We start from the raw sequence: 14,732 nt of genomic DNA, 5'->3' as shown, positions 1-14,732 counted from the left end.
AAATAGTTTTCTGGCTATAAAGAAACCATGTCAGAGAAGTGTTGCTGTGTTTCCTTCCGTATAGATGAGTGAGGTTCCTGAAGACACGTGATATCTGAGGATGTTAAGTGCACTAATGTTTCCCTCTTTAAACAGGGTAATTTGGATATCACATTCCAAGAAGTAAAAATTAGACCTCATCTGCCACCTGGTGGTGCATTGTCATTTTGCATTCAAGAAAACAGAGCGTCTTATGATTATCTCTACATTAAAACTGTTGACTGGAGCACAGGCCACCCAACCTCCTGCGAACATCCGCATGTAAACCCCCGATTCCTGACCAATGCTAGAACAACACCTTTAATGCCACCCCGTAAGACCAGTAAGGGAACGACAAGCCACCGCCCAATCCCCCAATAAAGAAAATAACAACCAAATTACAATTAGACGACATCCACGTAGAAAACCTCTCAACACTCCAAGTGTCAAACATTAACCCACAAAGACCATAACAAAAAATGGCTCCATAATCAGCATTGATTCTGAGAGACATAATAAAAGCCTCTTCTACAGTAGACACATGGGTATTTAACAGCTACAGAACAAAACGTTTTTTCCTGTTTTTTCTTCTTTCTGCAAAAAATAAGGTCCAGTATAGAAATACTTTTTCCCAACTTAACACAATACCCAATAGTTATCCATACAAAAAAAACAACAGATTTGTGAATGACATCTGATATTGTCCATGTCTGAAAATTAGGCAGGTCGTCGAATGTTGTAGTGATAAGCCATGTTAACTCATGAGCTTGTTCGTAGCGGTCCATGCACCAGGGATCAGTCTGTCCCGGCTGTTCCATAGAGCTGCTCTGCAAAGTCCACTGCTTTGTCGGGGTCTGTGAAACAGTCCTCCTTACTGTTGGATGAGACTTGCAGTCTCGTAGGGCATAGCAAAGTGAACTTCACGCCTGGTTTGTTCTTTAATAGCTGGTTTGAACAGTGCTTGTGGTTTCATAACATAGTTTCACAGGTTAGGATGTTAGACATAGGCTTTATGGTCATGTCAACCATATACAGCTAGTACATGGTGCAATGAAACAATCTTCCTCCTGGTGCTACATAGAACAACACAGAACCACATGAGACTACACAGAGCCGAGACAGAAAAAAAAGGAAAAAAGCCCCACAGGTCTACGTAGAACTGATACAGAAAAAAGACAAACACAGGTCTACGCAGACTACAGAAAGTGCATGAGTGCAAACGTAGAAACAGACGGTGCAAAAAGACAGTGCAAGGTTACTGAGGTAAGAGTGTTAAGTTTACAGACATCTGCTGTAGTGTAAGGGCATAACTGCTGTAGAAATGTAAACATATGTACATAAAAACATATAAATGTAAAAATAATTGCTGTAATGTGAGTATGGTATTTTGCAGAAGAAGTACAATACTGGCAGAAAGGTACAGTAAAATCCAGTTCTGCTCATTGCCAGTGATTTGTTGTACCTCTGCCACCTACCGTAATCTCCTCTCCATCCTGAGGCTGTAACGTAGTCTGAGAATGAGGGCACATGACGGTTTGCCTTCCTTAACCTGACTCCCAGGAGTGCCCAGTTAGCACGGCCCATGAGAGGAAGCTTCTCCCGACACGGTGCCTGAGGAGCTGCACTGTGAAGTCTCCAGGTTTCTCCTGACTTTCCCTGCCGATAGTCCGACTTCAAGGCCAAGTTTCCCGACTGTATCAGAGGTATCTGAGGTTTGTAGGTTTGCTGGCTTAGCACCATGCGCTGAGCTGCACTACTGAGATGGCAGCTCTAGTCTCATTTTTGAAAGTTGCCAGCTGACCTCTGATGCTGCTGGAAAGTCATTTATCCTCATATCAGTTATTTCTCCAGGCTGAGATTTAAGAGAATATGGCTCTGTGCTGTGGAAGTGACAGCACACAGTTTCCCCAGTCATTGAGCTGGGACTTAGGAGCAGCCAGCAGAGCCCTGCCTGAGGACCTGAGGCTGTGCACTGGCTCGTAGTAACCAGCGAAGGGAGGCTGAAACAGCGCTGATACGATCTTGTCCTCTAGTGTTTAAAGTCTAGCAGCTGTGTTTTGTACCAACTCAAGTTTTATTGTCATTTACTAGATAACAATGTGGACATCTGTATCATTGTGCAAGTTGAGCCCTGAACCCAAGAATTTCATCAATGTAAAGGAAGAGTAGATAATAAATAGAAAGAATAGATAAGGTAATATAAAGACATATATACAAAGGAAATATATACACGTGCAATAAATAGAGGATAGAAATGTACAAATATAGAAATAAGACGCGAGAGTGTTTTGGCTTAACCCTGAGTACAAAGAATTGCAGTAATCTAACCTAGATGAAATAAAAGCATGGACGACAGATCAGACCGTGAGAGAAAAGACCTGATTTTCTGAGATGTTACGTAACTGATAAACATACAAGAGCTCGTAAAGATCATTATCAGCATAAATAAAAAAAGGGGCATACATATATACAGTTCTGGAAAAAATTAAGAGACCACTGCAAAATTCAGTTTGTCTGGTTTTACTATTTATAGGTATGTGTTAGGTATAGGTAACATTTGTTTTATTCTATGAACTGACATTTCTCCCAAATTCCAAATAAAAACATTGTGATTGAGCATTTATTTGCAGAAAATGGACAACTAGTCAAAATAACAAAAAAGATGCAGTGTTTTCAGACCTCGAAGAAAAGTTCATATTCATTTTTAACACAATACTAATGTTTTAACTTGGGAAGAGAAAATCAGTATTTGGTGGAATAGCCCTGATTTTTAATCACAGCTTTCATGCGTCTAGGCATGCTCTCCACCAGTCTTTCACACTGCTGTTGGGTGACTTTATGCCACTCCTGGTGCAAAAATTGAAGCAGCTTGGCTTTGTTTGATGGCTTGTGACCATCCATCTTCCTCTTGATCACATTCCAGAGGTTTTCAATGGGGTTCAGGTCTGGAGATTGGGCTGGCCATGACAGGGTCTTGATCTGGTGGTCCTCCATCCACACCTTGATTGACCTGGCTGTGTGGCATGGAGCACTGTCTTCAGATTTGGGGAACATTATACGAGCAGAAGGAAGCAGGTTTTCTTCCAGGATAACCTTATACTTGGCTTGATTCATCTTCGCAAAGACAAATCTGCCCAATTCCAGCCTTGCAGAAGCACCCTGAGATCATCACTGATCCTCCACCAAATGTCACAGGGGGTGCAAGACACTGTGGCTTGTAGGCCTCTCTAGATCTCCGTCTAACCATGAGAGGACCAGGTGTTGGGTAGAGCTGAAAACTGGACTCATCAGAGAAGATGACCTCACTCCAGTCCTCTACAGTCCAATCCTTATGGTCCTCTGCAAACCTCAGCCTGGCTCTTCTTTGCTTCACATCAATGAAGGGCTTTTCTCGAGCTTTGCACGACTTCCGCCCCGCCCCTAGCAGCCTGTTTTGAACCGTTCTCGCCATGCACTTCACCCCTGCTGCCGTTTGCCATTCTTTTTGTAGGTCACTTGATGTCATCCAGCGGTTGTTGAGTGACATTTGGATGAGGTGGCGGTCATCCCGGTCAGTGGACAGTCGTGGAGAGCCCTGTCGGTCTGTAGCTTTGTTGTTCCCAATGTCTGCTGCTTGACCTTGTTCTTATGAACTGCCGTCTTTGAAATGTTAAGGATGGAAGCAACCTTACACTCACTGTGTCTCTCTGCCAGTAAAGCCAGAATAGATCCCTTCTTTTTCTAACTCTAAACTTTTCTTTTCAACTCTTTTGGGATGGTCGATAGTTATTTTTTGTAATTCCAATTACTTTTGAGGTACTACCAGCACTGTTTTTGTCATCCAGCTGGTCCTACTGCAAAAAGATAGTGATGACCACAAGAGTGGTTTTTATACTTTTCCTTGTTAAATAAGATTTGGTTCAGGTGATCACCTAATCAGTGCCTCATTAAGTATAACCAGGTGTGTGCTTGTGTTGGAATTCAACAGACACTGGAAGGGAATGGCTGCCATACATGTAGAGATGCTGATTTAAGAGAAATTTGGAGTGGTCTCTGAGTTTTTTCCAGAGCTGCATATATATATATATATATATATATATATATATATATATATATATATATATATACATATATGTGTGTGTGTATGTATATAACAGTCATTTCTACATCATTGTGCATAAATAAGAACAATGAAAGAAGGACCAAAGATTTGAAAAACAAGGGGCATAACTCAAAACAACACGATATCCCCACAAATTTTTCTTGCTTTTTTATGAGAGTACATTTTTTTTAGTGATGAGAAAAATAATTTGAAATCATTTATAAACCAAACAAAGGAGGGTTTTCTATTTCTCTACTTACTACAATGAATATGACATTTACCCAAAAGGATGATCATATTAATAGCTGCAGCTTCACAATGGAGTCAGTTGAAAATGTAACTTTTCAGTATTTCAAAACGTACATGTCCATGCTCACACACAGTGACTGTGACACGTGCATTTTGTTTTCAAGTTTAATCCCTCATTAAAGCTGACATTTTAAAGAGGCATCAAGGAGTATTTGTCTTAAACTAGCGAGCTACTAGCTAACAGTCAGCAGACGTGCAAACCAGCAACAGCAAAGTTTTCCAGCTAGTTTACGAACCGAGGTATTTCGCTAACATTACTTATATTAGTGAATACAGACTATTATATATCTCACTAATATATCCTGGTGAGGCTGGATTTAACCTGACATCTGGTGGCATTTCTTAAAATGCTGCGTAGGTTGACACACACACGGTGATCGTCTCGTCAAACCTTAATCCATGTCGTATTTCCGGTTGGAAAAATACATCGAGAGCAAGGAGAATTTCAAAGAGAGAGCGGGCAGATGGAAACTCGAGCGAGAGCGCAAAAGAAAGAGAGGGCGAGCAGTTTGAGACGTTGATGCGACCCTCATGTCTGTGCTCAATCAAAACTTTGTTTTTCACACTCTCGATCCCTGTCCCTGTGCTCGTTTATATTCTGTGTGCGCTCTCATAATAAAGACACAGCCAAACAACGCCGCAGCATACCCCTCCTCTGGGAATCAAACGTTAAACACTTTAACTAACGTTGACTCGGCAACTCAAATCATGGATACTCTCGGAGGAAGAAAAAGAACGGATTTGTCGACACATTTTTGCTATAATACAAATAACGACAAAACGTGCTGCAAACAATGTGGGCGCAAAATCAGTGGGAAAAACACCACAGACCTCAAGAGGCATTTGAAGGTGCATCACAAAGAAATATATGATAAGGTAATCAGACGGCTATCTTTTCTTGTTCACTTGACTTGTGAACGTGAATTGTGCATACCGATAAGTTAGTTCTGGGTGCAAGATGAAGGTAAACATTGCTTTAAGAAAGAAAGCCATGTTCCTTCTTTTATCTAGCTAGCGGGCTGCCCCTTACTTCCCCAGAGTAGACAGCATAGTTAGATATGAGTAGGGCTCACACTCTCGCCGTTGAATATCAGTGTGCTTGATGAAATCACTGTAGAGATTCAATTATAAATGCAAAAACGCAAATTGACTAAAATGTGACAAATGCATTTGACTATAATTTGACTAAAACTTGTGTAGTTTCCGTTGACTAAAACTAATAATGATCAGATGACTAAAATATGACAAAAAAAGAATATGTATCTTTGTCAGAAGACTAAATCAAAATCACCTGCCAAAATTAACACTGTTATGCATTCAGCCCTACAGAAAAAAATTACTTTGAAGATTTACTTAATCTGTGTATTTAATAAAGAAAGCAGAGTTTCACAAAGAGTATGAAAACATGTAGAACCAACTAGAACTAGTTCTCACTCAGTCTGTGCATGCTGATATTGTTAATCGGTTAATTGAAGATGGTCCAACATTATGGTAGAAAGTGTGGTTGTTTGTGGCCACTAGAGGGCATCTAATTGTAACTGAGCTCTTGGGTGGGGAGCAGAGGACAGAGAGAGCCGTGCATCACCTGCTCATTATCAGGTGTGTTTCGAGTAGAACTGGAGTAAAATATTTGGGAAGAACATCACTCACCTTCTTTTGGTTCTTCCTGACGAGTCCATACAACCTGAATTAATGGGATTTATGAATACGAATACAAAATACTTTATTAAGCATGAGGGAAATTCGAGTGTCGCAACAGCACTGCCCGGGACAAACACAATAATAGAATAATATAATGGAATAAAATAAATAAATGAAATAGAAAAGTTGCATCTGTCAGTTCTACATTGTGCAGTAATAAGTAGTATATGGTAAAACGAGAATAGTGAGGGAGACAGAAAAAGTTATTGTCCATTTTGCAGTGATTATATACAGGGTATATAAAGAAACATGCTGCAGAAATAGAACGAGTAATATGATTGCTATTTTACAGTGTGCAATGGAGTACATTGCTCTTGTTTGTAAATTTTGCATAACAATAATAATAATAATAATAATAACTGTAAAGTGCAATTCTTAACCAGAAATGTCAGAAGGCGTGATATGACAGAAGATAGTTACTGTCCCATGTGCAGTGATTCTGTGTGAAAGGGAACAGCACAGGGCATTAGGCATCAGTCTAATCCCATGTTGCTGTGTGTTACGATGTTGTGGGGGTACCTAACCAAACTGTGTGTTGCTGCTGCCCCTGTCTCTTCCCGGTCTGTCTGTTCTCCTGTAGGTGGAGCCTGATACGGTGATTCGTTTGCGGGCGGGGCTTCTCCTACTTAAGCGTCCCGTTCCAAGATGGTTCTCTCTCTCCCTCTCTCTCTCTCGTTCTCCGCTTCCCTCAGACAGACGCTGCACATACCTTACGTTTAATAGTGGTTGTTCTCTTGTGTTAGTTAATTCCACGTTAGTTGTAAACACTTGATTTCTTTTTCTGTAAACGGGTATGGTTTTTGGTATTGGCGGGCACTTTTTTTGAGCACCTTAGGTTAGGTTCACTTAGTGTTGCAAGAAAGTGGAACGGAAGACTCACGCCTTTTTGTTTTCACGGGAGACAGGGAACACAAGGAAGAAAGCGTGAGGTTTTTTTTTTTTATTTTGTCTTCTGTTTTCTTGTGGTCGTTTGTGACTGCCACGTTCCGTTATATTTGTGAGTTTTGTCATTCATCATTAAACTTGTAAATATTTTTTCCCGTACTGAACTGCGTGGGCTTTTGTTACTATGTCCTGCTTTTTTTTCTTTTTATGAAATAAATGTAAAATAAATGGGGGCTCATCCAGGATGGAATTTTGGATAAGTGTGCTCACTTTTTGAAATTGGGTTTGTGACACACTTTATAGTTTACCTTTTTCGGGAATTGTTTCCATTCCAGTTGCGCAGTAGCCTATTGTGCATATCCGTAGCCTTTTGTGCTTCTTGACCTGTTCTTTCGATTAAAATTTTTTTTTTCTATTAAGACTTTTCCTCCGTACTATAGCTTGGTGATCAGTTGCCCAGTGTCGTCTTCTCTTATGCCCTTTTGCTTTATGTGGTACTTAATGCACTCATATTGTGTTTCTCTCAATGTTTAGTCTAGAGGAATTTTTTCACACACCAACTGCCGGTCATTATAAAGTGGAAGTCCGTGGTAGTCCTTCCAAAGCAGACCTCCAGGCAGAATTTACTGAGGCTTTACACACTCTTGGGTTATTTGGGGAGGTGGAGAAGGTGCTTCCCGATCCTCCTCCAACACCTGATGTTGGTAAAGTCCTGCCTGAAACCAGCCCTCTATTTACAAAAGCTTCACTTGAATTGAAATGATTACAATTTAGGGAAAAAGAAATTGAATGGGATGTGAGAAATTGAGACTAGAGGCAGATAGACAAGCAATGAGGGATAGAGAACGGAGAGAGCATGAACTTAGAATTAAAGATTTGGAGTTGGCGCAAGCTGTTCGCATGAAGGAGTTAGACATTAAAGCCCGTGAGGCTGGTGTGTTTTTTCCGTCTAATCAGTTTGATGTCACTCGTATATATTTGTGTTGGTCCCCCATTTAGAGAAAACGAGGTGGACAAATTTTTCGCTCATTTTCAACGAGTTGCAGCAATTTTGAAATGGCCATGTGAGGTATGGACTATGACACTTCAGTGTGTTTTTACTGGGAAAGCGCAGGAGGCCTATTCTTTGTCGTTGGAAGATGCTGCTGATTATGAGAGTGAAACAGGCTGTTTTGCGTATTTACTCTCTGGTACCTGAAGCTTATCGGCAAAAATACTGCAATTACCAGAAACCTAGGACGCCCAAAGAAGCAGTATCAGAACCAGTTCACACTCCAGATAAACGAGTGATAGGATTTAAAGATTCTGTCCCTGTTTGTGGCTATTGTAAAAAGCGTGGACATGTACTTGCAGAATGTTATTCCTTAAAACGTAAAAACAAGTCTCCTTATCCCACAGCTTTAAGTAAGTCCGAATCAGATTTGTGTGTCTCGAAATTCACTTCGACGTCTCGGAAAGACGAGAGTAATAGTCAGGCGTTCGCACCGTTTATTATGGACGGTTTTGTCGCTTTGTCCGGAGAGCCTAGTGTGCGCGTCCCCATAAAAATTTTACGCGACACAGGTGCCTCTCAAAGTTTCATCTTAGAGGATATATTGCCTTTTAGCGACAAATCTTTTACTGGAGCTAGTGTACTTGTACAGGGTTTTGAAATGGGTTTGTGAATGTCCCTTTGCATGAAATTGTTCTGTCTTCTGACTTGGTCACTGGCATTTCAATGTTGCTCGGGAATGATTTGGCCGGTGGGAAAATCTTGCCTAGCCCTGTTGTGACTAATGTATGTCCAGTTTCTCCTAGTCCTGATGATTTGTTCACGGAATACCCCGAAGTATTTCCGTCTCGTGTAGTTACTCGTGCTATGGCGCAACGCGCAAAAGAGACCAAAACTAAGGAACATGATGATGAGCATTTTGATCTTAGTGATACTTTCATTGCTCATCCTTTGCCTTGTCATGGTAAGGACAGAATTTCTGCCACAGAGTCGAGTACTCCTTCCCTTTCTAAATTGTCGAGGTCGCGAGCAACTTATCTCTGAACAAAAAAACAATCCCTCTCTTACTCCGCTGTTTGCTCAGGCTATGTCCGAGAAGGACATTCAATTCACGCCTCATGGTTATTTCTTTTGCGAGGGGGTGTCAAATTACCAGTAAACCTAACCAATTGATTCCTCCAGCCCCACTACAACAGATTCCGGTAACATTCCAGTAACTTCCGGTAACATTTGCCCGTTGCCTCGGACGAAATCTGGAAATCAGTACTTGCTCACAATTATGTGTAGTTTAACGCGTTTTCCTGAGGCTGTTCCACTTCGAAAAATTATAGCCACTGTCATCATCAGGGCTCTGTTAGGTTTTTTTTCCTCTGTTTGGTGTTCCGAAGGTTGTGCAAACTGATCAGGACACAAATTTTATGTCCAGAGTTTTTGAACAGTCTAACTTTCGATAAAACATGTCACTTCTAGCTGTTATGACCCCCAAACTTAAGGCACTCTTGAGCATTTTCAGTCTATGCTTAGGACTTATTGTCTGGAGTTCGAGTGTGATTGGGATGAGGGTTTCAGTCCATCAGAACTTGTGTTTGGACATACAGTTCGAGGACCATTGAAATTGTTGAAAGAGTTGTGGGTGACTGAATCAACTCAGTATCACAATCTGTCTGATTATGTTTCCAGAATTCGTTGCCGGTTACGTCGTGCATGTGAGTTGGCTAAAGAAAATCTTGGTCTCTGTCAGAAACGAATGAAGCAGCGCTATGACCGTAAGGCCGTGTCGAGGGAGTTTAAACCTGGTGACCAGGTGATGGTTTTACTACCTGTCCTCGGCTCCGCTCTTCAAGCTCGATATAGTGGTCCTTATCGCGTAGAACGGCGAGCGAATGATCTCAACTATGTCATTGCCACACCCGAGCGGAGGAAAAGGTCTAGACTGTGTCATATTAATATGTTAAAATATTACTGCGAGCGAGAGTCAGATTGTTCTGAGGAAACTAAAAATCTCACCTCTGTCTAATGTTGGCACTGTCAATTCAGAAATGGTGCCGGCTACATCCTGGGGTGCCGAAATTGCTGCCTCCTCGCTGGTGCCCCCTGTCCAGCTTGGCACTTCTGCCTCATCACCACTGTCGGATGCTACTGCTGAGGATGTTCGTGGTCCTTTGGTGGAGGTGGTGGAAGGGAGGCTGAAGAACTCTGAGGTTCTTGAAAATTTGAATTCGTTTTTGTCTCATCTTTCCCATTCTAATCGTAAAGACTTAATTTCTCTGATTACATCGCATGAAATCTCGTTTTCTGACATTCCACGTCCACAACGGCCATAGTTCACGATGTTGATGTTGGTGATACTAGGCCAATTAAGCAACATGCATATTGCACTAATCCACAAAAGCGTCTGAAACTTCAAAATGAAGTTAAATTTGAGTTGTAGAATGGTATTGCCGAGCCTAGCTCTAGTGCGTGGAGTTGGCCATGCTTACTTGTTCCTAAACCCGATGGTACATCTCAATTTTGTACTGACTTTCATAAAGTGAATGCAGTTACCAAGCCCAATAGTTTTCCACTGCCGCATATGGACGACTGTGTGGATCATCTGGGTTTCGCTCTTTTTGTCAGTAAGATTGATCTTTTGAAATGATACTGGCAGGTTCCATTAACAGAGTGTGCTAAAGAAATTTCCGCCTTTGTCACCCCAGACAACTTTCTACAGTACACCGTTATGGCATTTGGTCTTCGGAACACCCAGGCAACTTTTCAAAGACTGGTGAATGATGTTTTGGGTGGCGGTTCTAACTGCGAAACTTATCTGAATGATTAAATCGTCTATAGTGCATCCTGGCCCGAACATGTTGTCCATCTCTCTTCTGTATTTAAACGATTGTCTGCTGTGAATCTGACCATAAATTTGGTGAAATGCGAGTTTGGCCAAGTCACCGTGGTCTACCTGGGCAAAGTGGTTGGTCGAGGGGGGGGTCCGTCCCGTTCACTCAAAAGTCAAAGCTATCTTAAACTGTTCTGTCCCAAAATCACACCGTGAGCTCCGTCGGGTTTTAGGCATGGTGGGATATTACCGAGCTTTTTGTAAGAATTTTTCCGCTGTAGCCTCTCCACTTACGGATCTCCTCAGCCCTAAGCGGTTATTCAGATGGACTGAGGAGAGTCAGTCAGCATTTGAGTCAGTAAAGGCTTTACTCACTACTGCACCTGTCCTTGCCGCTCCTAATTTCTCTCTTCCTTTTTCTCTAGCTGTAGCTGCCAGCGATTTGGGTGCTGGCGCAGTACTTTTACAGCAGGATAAAAACGGATTAGAACATCCCATCTGTTTTTTCTCACGCAAATTTAATTGTCATCAACGTGCATATTCGACCATTGAAAAGGAAGCCCTTGCGCTTGTGCTGGCTCTCCAGCATTTTGAAGTTTATGTTGGGGGTGCAGTGCAACCTGTAACCGTGTGTACGGACCACAATCCTTTAATTTTTCTGGACCGCATGCGCAATCAGAACCAACCTTTAATGCGTTGGAGCCTCATTTTACAGGGCTATAATATTAATATTCGACATATTCACAGGCGTGATAATGTTGTGGCAGACGTGCTGTCTCAGGCCCCTTTGTTCATTTTAAATAAATAGATAAATTTTAAAAAAAAGAAAAGAAAAAAAGTTGGGCTCGTAACACTGCGGCCAAAAGGGGCGAGTCAGACAGTTTGATGGCCGGTGGCAGAAACGACCTCTCGGTGGAGCATTTGGGGGAGATCAGCCTGGCGCTGAAGGTACTCTTCAGCTTAACAAGCCCGTCATGAAGGGGATGGGAGGTGTTGTTTTAGAATGCTCACCAGCTTGTTAAGCATCCTCCTCTCTGCCATCGTCCCCAGTAAGTCCAGCTCAATGCCACCTCCTGTAACAGAGCTGGCTTTCCCGACAAGCTTGTTCAGCCTGTTAGTGTCCCCAGCTTTCAGACCACACCCCCAGCACACCACCAAGTAGAAAATGTCACTGGATGCCACTGATTCATAGAACATCTGCAGCATCTCGTTGCAGACGTTGAAGGATCATAGTCTCTACGGGAAGTGGAGCCGACTCTGGCCATTCTTGTAACGGGCCTCTTTGTTCTTAGTCCACTCCAGCCTGTCTTCCATGTGCACTCCAAGGTATTTGTAGGAGTGGACTAGCTTTACATGTTTTCCGTGGATGGAGACAGGGGTCAGAGTAGGCTTATTCCCGCGGAAGTCCATTACCAGCTCCTTCATCTTGCTGATGTTTAGCTGCAGATGGTTCAGGCTGCACCACTCAACGAAGTTGTCTACCAGTCCTCTGTATTCTGCCTCCACTTGCCTGTTGATACACCCTGCGATGGCGGAGTCATCAGAGAACTTGTTGATGTTGACATGACTCTCACAGTGCCCCCGGCCTTGTCAGGATGAGAGTAGGCTCGGTGCAGCACGTATATGATGGCATCCTCCACTCTGATGTGTTCCTTGTAAGCAAACTGCAGGGGGTCTAATGCTGGTCTGACCACAGGTCCGAGATGGGAGAGGACCAGCCTCTCTAGGGTCTTCATCACGTGTGATGTTAACACCACTGGCCTGTAGTCATTTAAGACCTTGGGGTGACCCTTCTTAGGCACAGAGACTAGGCATGATGTTTTCCAAAGTGTGTCCATGTCCCAGGCTCAGATTGAAGACGTTTTGGAAGACACCACAGAGCTGTTCGGCACATCTCTTAGATGCCTCCGTGCTCACACCATCAGGGCCTGCAGCTCTGCCTGAGAGGAGTCTTTCCAGGAGCCTTTTCACCTTGTCAGTTGTGATGGTTTAGGGGAGTGGTGAGGGGGGACCAGTTCCAGATACAGGGACCTGAGAAGGGTGGTGATTTGGGAGGTGTGAATGGTCAAGGGGCTGAGAGGTGGGTGGAAAAAGACTCTGGTGTCATACTTGTTGAAAAAAGGTTTTAACTCGTTGGCCCTGGCCACGTTGTCCTCTCTCGTACAGCTGCTGGTCTGATTGTAGTTTGTGGTTCTCCTCATACCGTTCCACTCTTCCCTTGTGTTATTCTGTTGCAGCCTGTGCTCCATCCTCCTCCTGTAGGTGTCTTTGCCCTCCTTGATCTGCATACTCAGTGCTGTCTGGACCCTCTTAATCTCCTCCTAGTCCCCAGCTCTGAAGGCCCTCTTTGTCGTTAAGGAGGGCCTTTATGTCTCTGGTGATCCAGGGTTTGTTATTCAGGAAAGATTGTACTGTGCAGGTGGGGATGACATTGTTCACACAGGACTTAGTATAACCCATAATGCATAATCCCGTTTATCTCCTCGCCATGTGGCTCGGACAGAACCTCCCAGTCTGTAGCCCTGAAACAGCTCCCCAGAGCCTCAGTTGCATCCTGCGACCACCTCCTGACTGTCTTGGTGGTTGCAGGTTGGCGCTGGACTAGAGTGAATTCCTTATCTGGTTTGAGCCAGTTCTTATACATTCTCAGGTTCTCTGAACTTTGCTCACTGTACTTTTGGTCATTTACATTATCCTTCATGAACCTCATCTACAAATTACACAGTTAATGTGGAAAGGCCTTAAACCTTAAAGTCAGTCTCAACTTATTAAGATTTTAAGAATGATTTTATAAATTATGTAAGTGTATATTTTTATGAAGATGTCCTGACTTGACTGAACAGTAAGTAGATAGTAGAGATTCAGATGAACCCTTTAGACTGTCTTAGAGATAATGATTCCTCTCTCCTCCCTGCCTGCTGTTACCATCCAGGGGAGGGTTGTGGGTGTGAGTATCAGTGGCCAATCACAGCAACTGGCTGCACTCCCAGGAGAGCCATCCTCACATTCTTAGTGTTTACGACTCTTCCAATCAAATTAAAGTACATTAAGACAGTATGTACTGTATGTACTCTGTACAGTACGCAAATTCGCGAAATCAGTCAGTCACTATTTGAACACCACAGGTTATTGAATTAGCTTAACATACATGAATCAAATGAGTCATGAAAACTGCTTTTTCTGCATCATTAATATTTCTCCCATGTCAAACACTTTTAATTAATACTTCACCCTATTCCAAACGCTTATTTATTAATATTCCCCCTTTTCCAAACACTTATTCATTAATACTTCCCTCATTCCAAACACTTATTGATTAATAATTTCCCCTATTCCAAACACTTGATTCTTAATTATTTCCCTATTCCAAACACTTCATTCTTAATATTTCCTCCTATTCCAAACACTTATTCATTAATATTTTCCTCATTCCAAACACTTATTCATTAATATTTTCCTCATTCCAAACACTTATACATTAATATTTTCCTCATTCCAAACACTTATTCATTAATATTTTCCTCATTCCAAACACTTATACATTAATATTTTCCTCATTCCAAACACTTATTTAATATTTCCCCCTATTCCAAACACTTATGTGTAACTGGCTTTGGTTTCAGAAAGTGTCATACTTTCCTCTGTCTCCACTCACCTCATTACACTGTGACAGTGTGTAAAATACATACTCTCAGCAGCTGTGAACTGATGATGTTCACTGATGTTCTCTTGTGCATGGGATATTTTAAATGTTTTTCTTGACACAAGCACCTCTAATGGACTTGTTGTCAACATTAATCCTTTTTAGTTCTACTCCAGGCCTGGGCTTTGTCTGGGGAACCCCTAAGCATTTTAGGGAGGACAGACTAGCTTTCTGTGTGATGATGGTGTTCTATAAAACACAAACCTTTTTCCTGGAACATAGT

This window comes from Chanos chanos, chromosome 11, assembly GCF_902362185.1.
Source record: "Chanos chanos chromosome 11, fChaCha1.1, whole genome shotgun sequence".
NCBI classification, from domain to species: domain Eukaryota; kingdom Metazoa; phylum Chordata; class Actinopteri; order Gonorynchiformes; family Chanidae; genus Chanos; species Chanos chanos.
The sequence above is the reverse complement of the archived record's forward strand: the minus strand, read 5'-3'. Positions refer to the sequence as shown.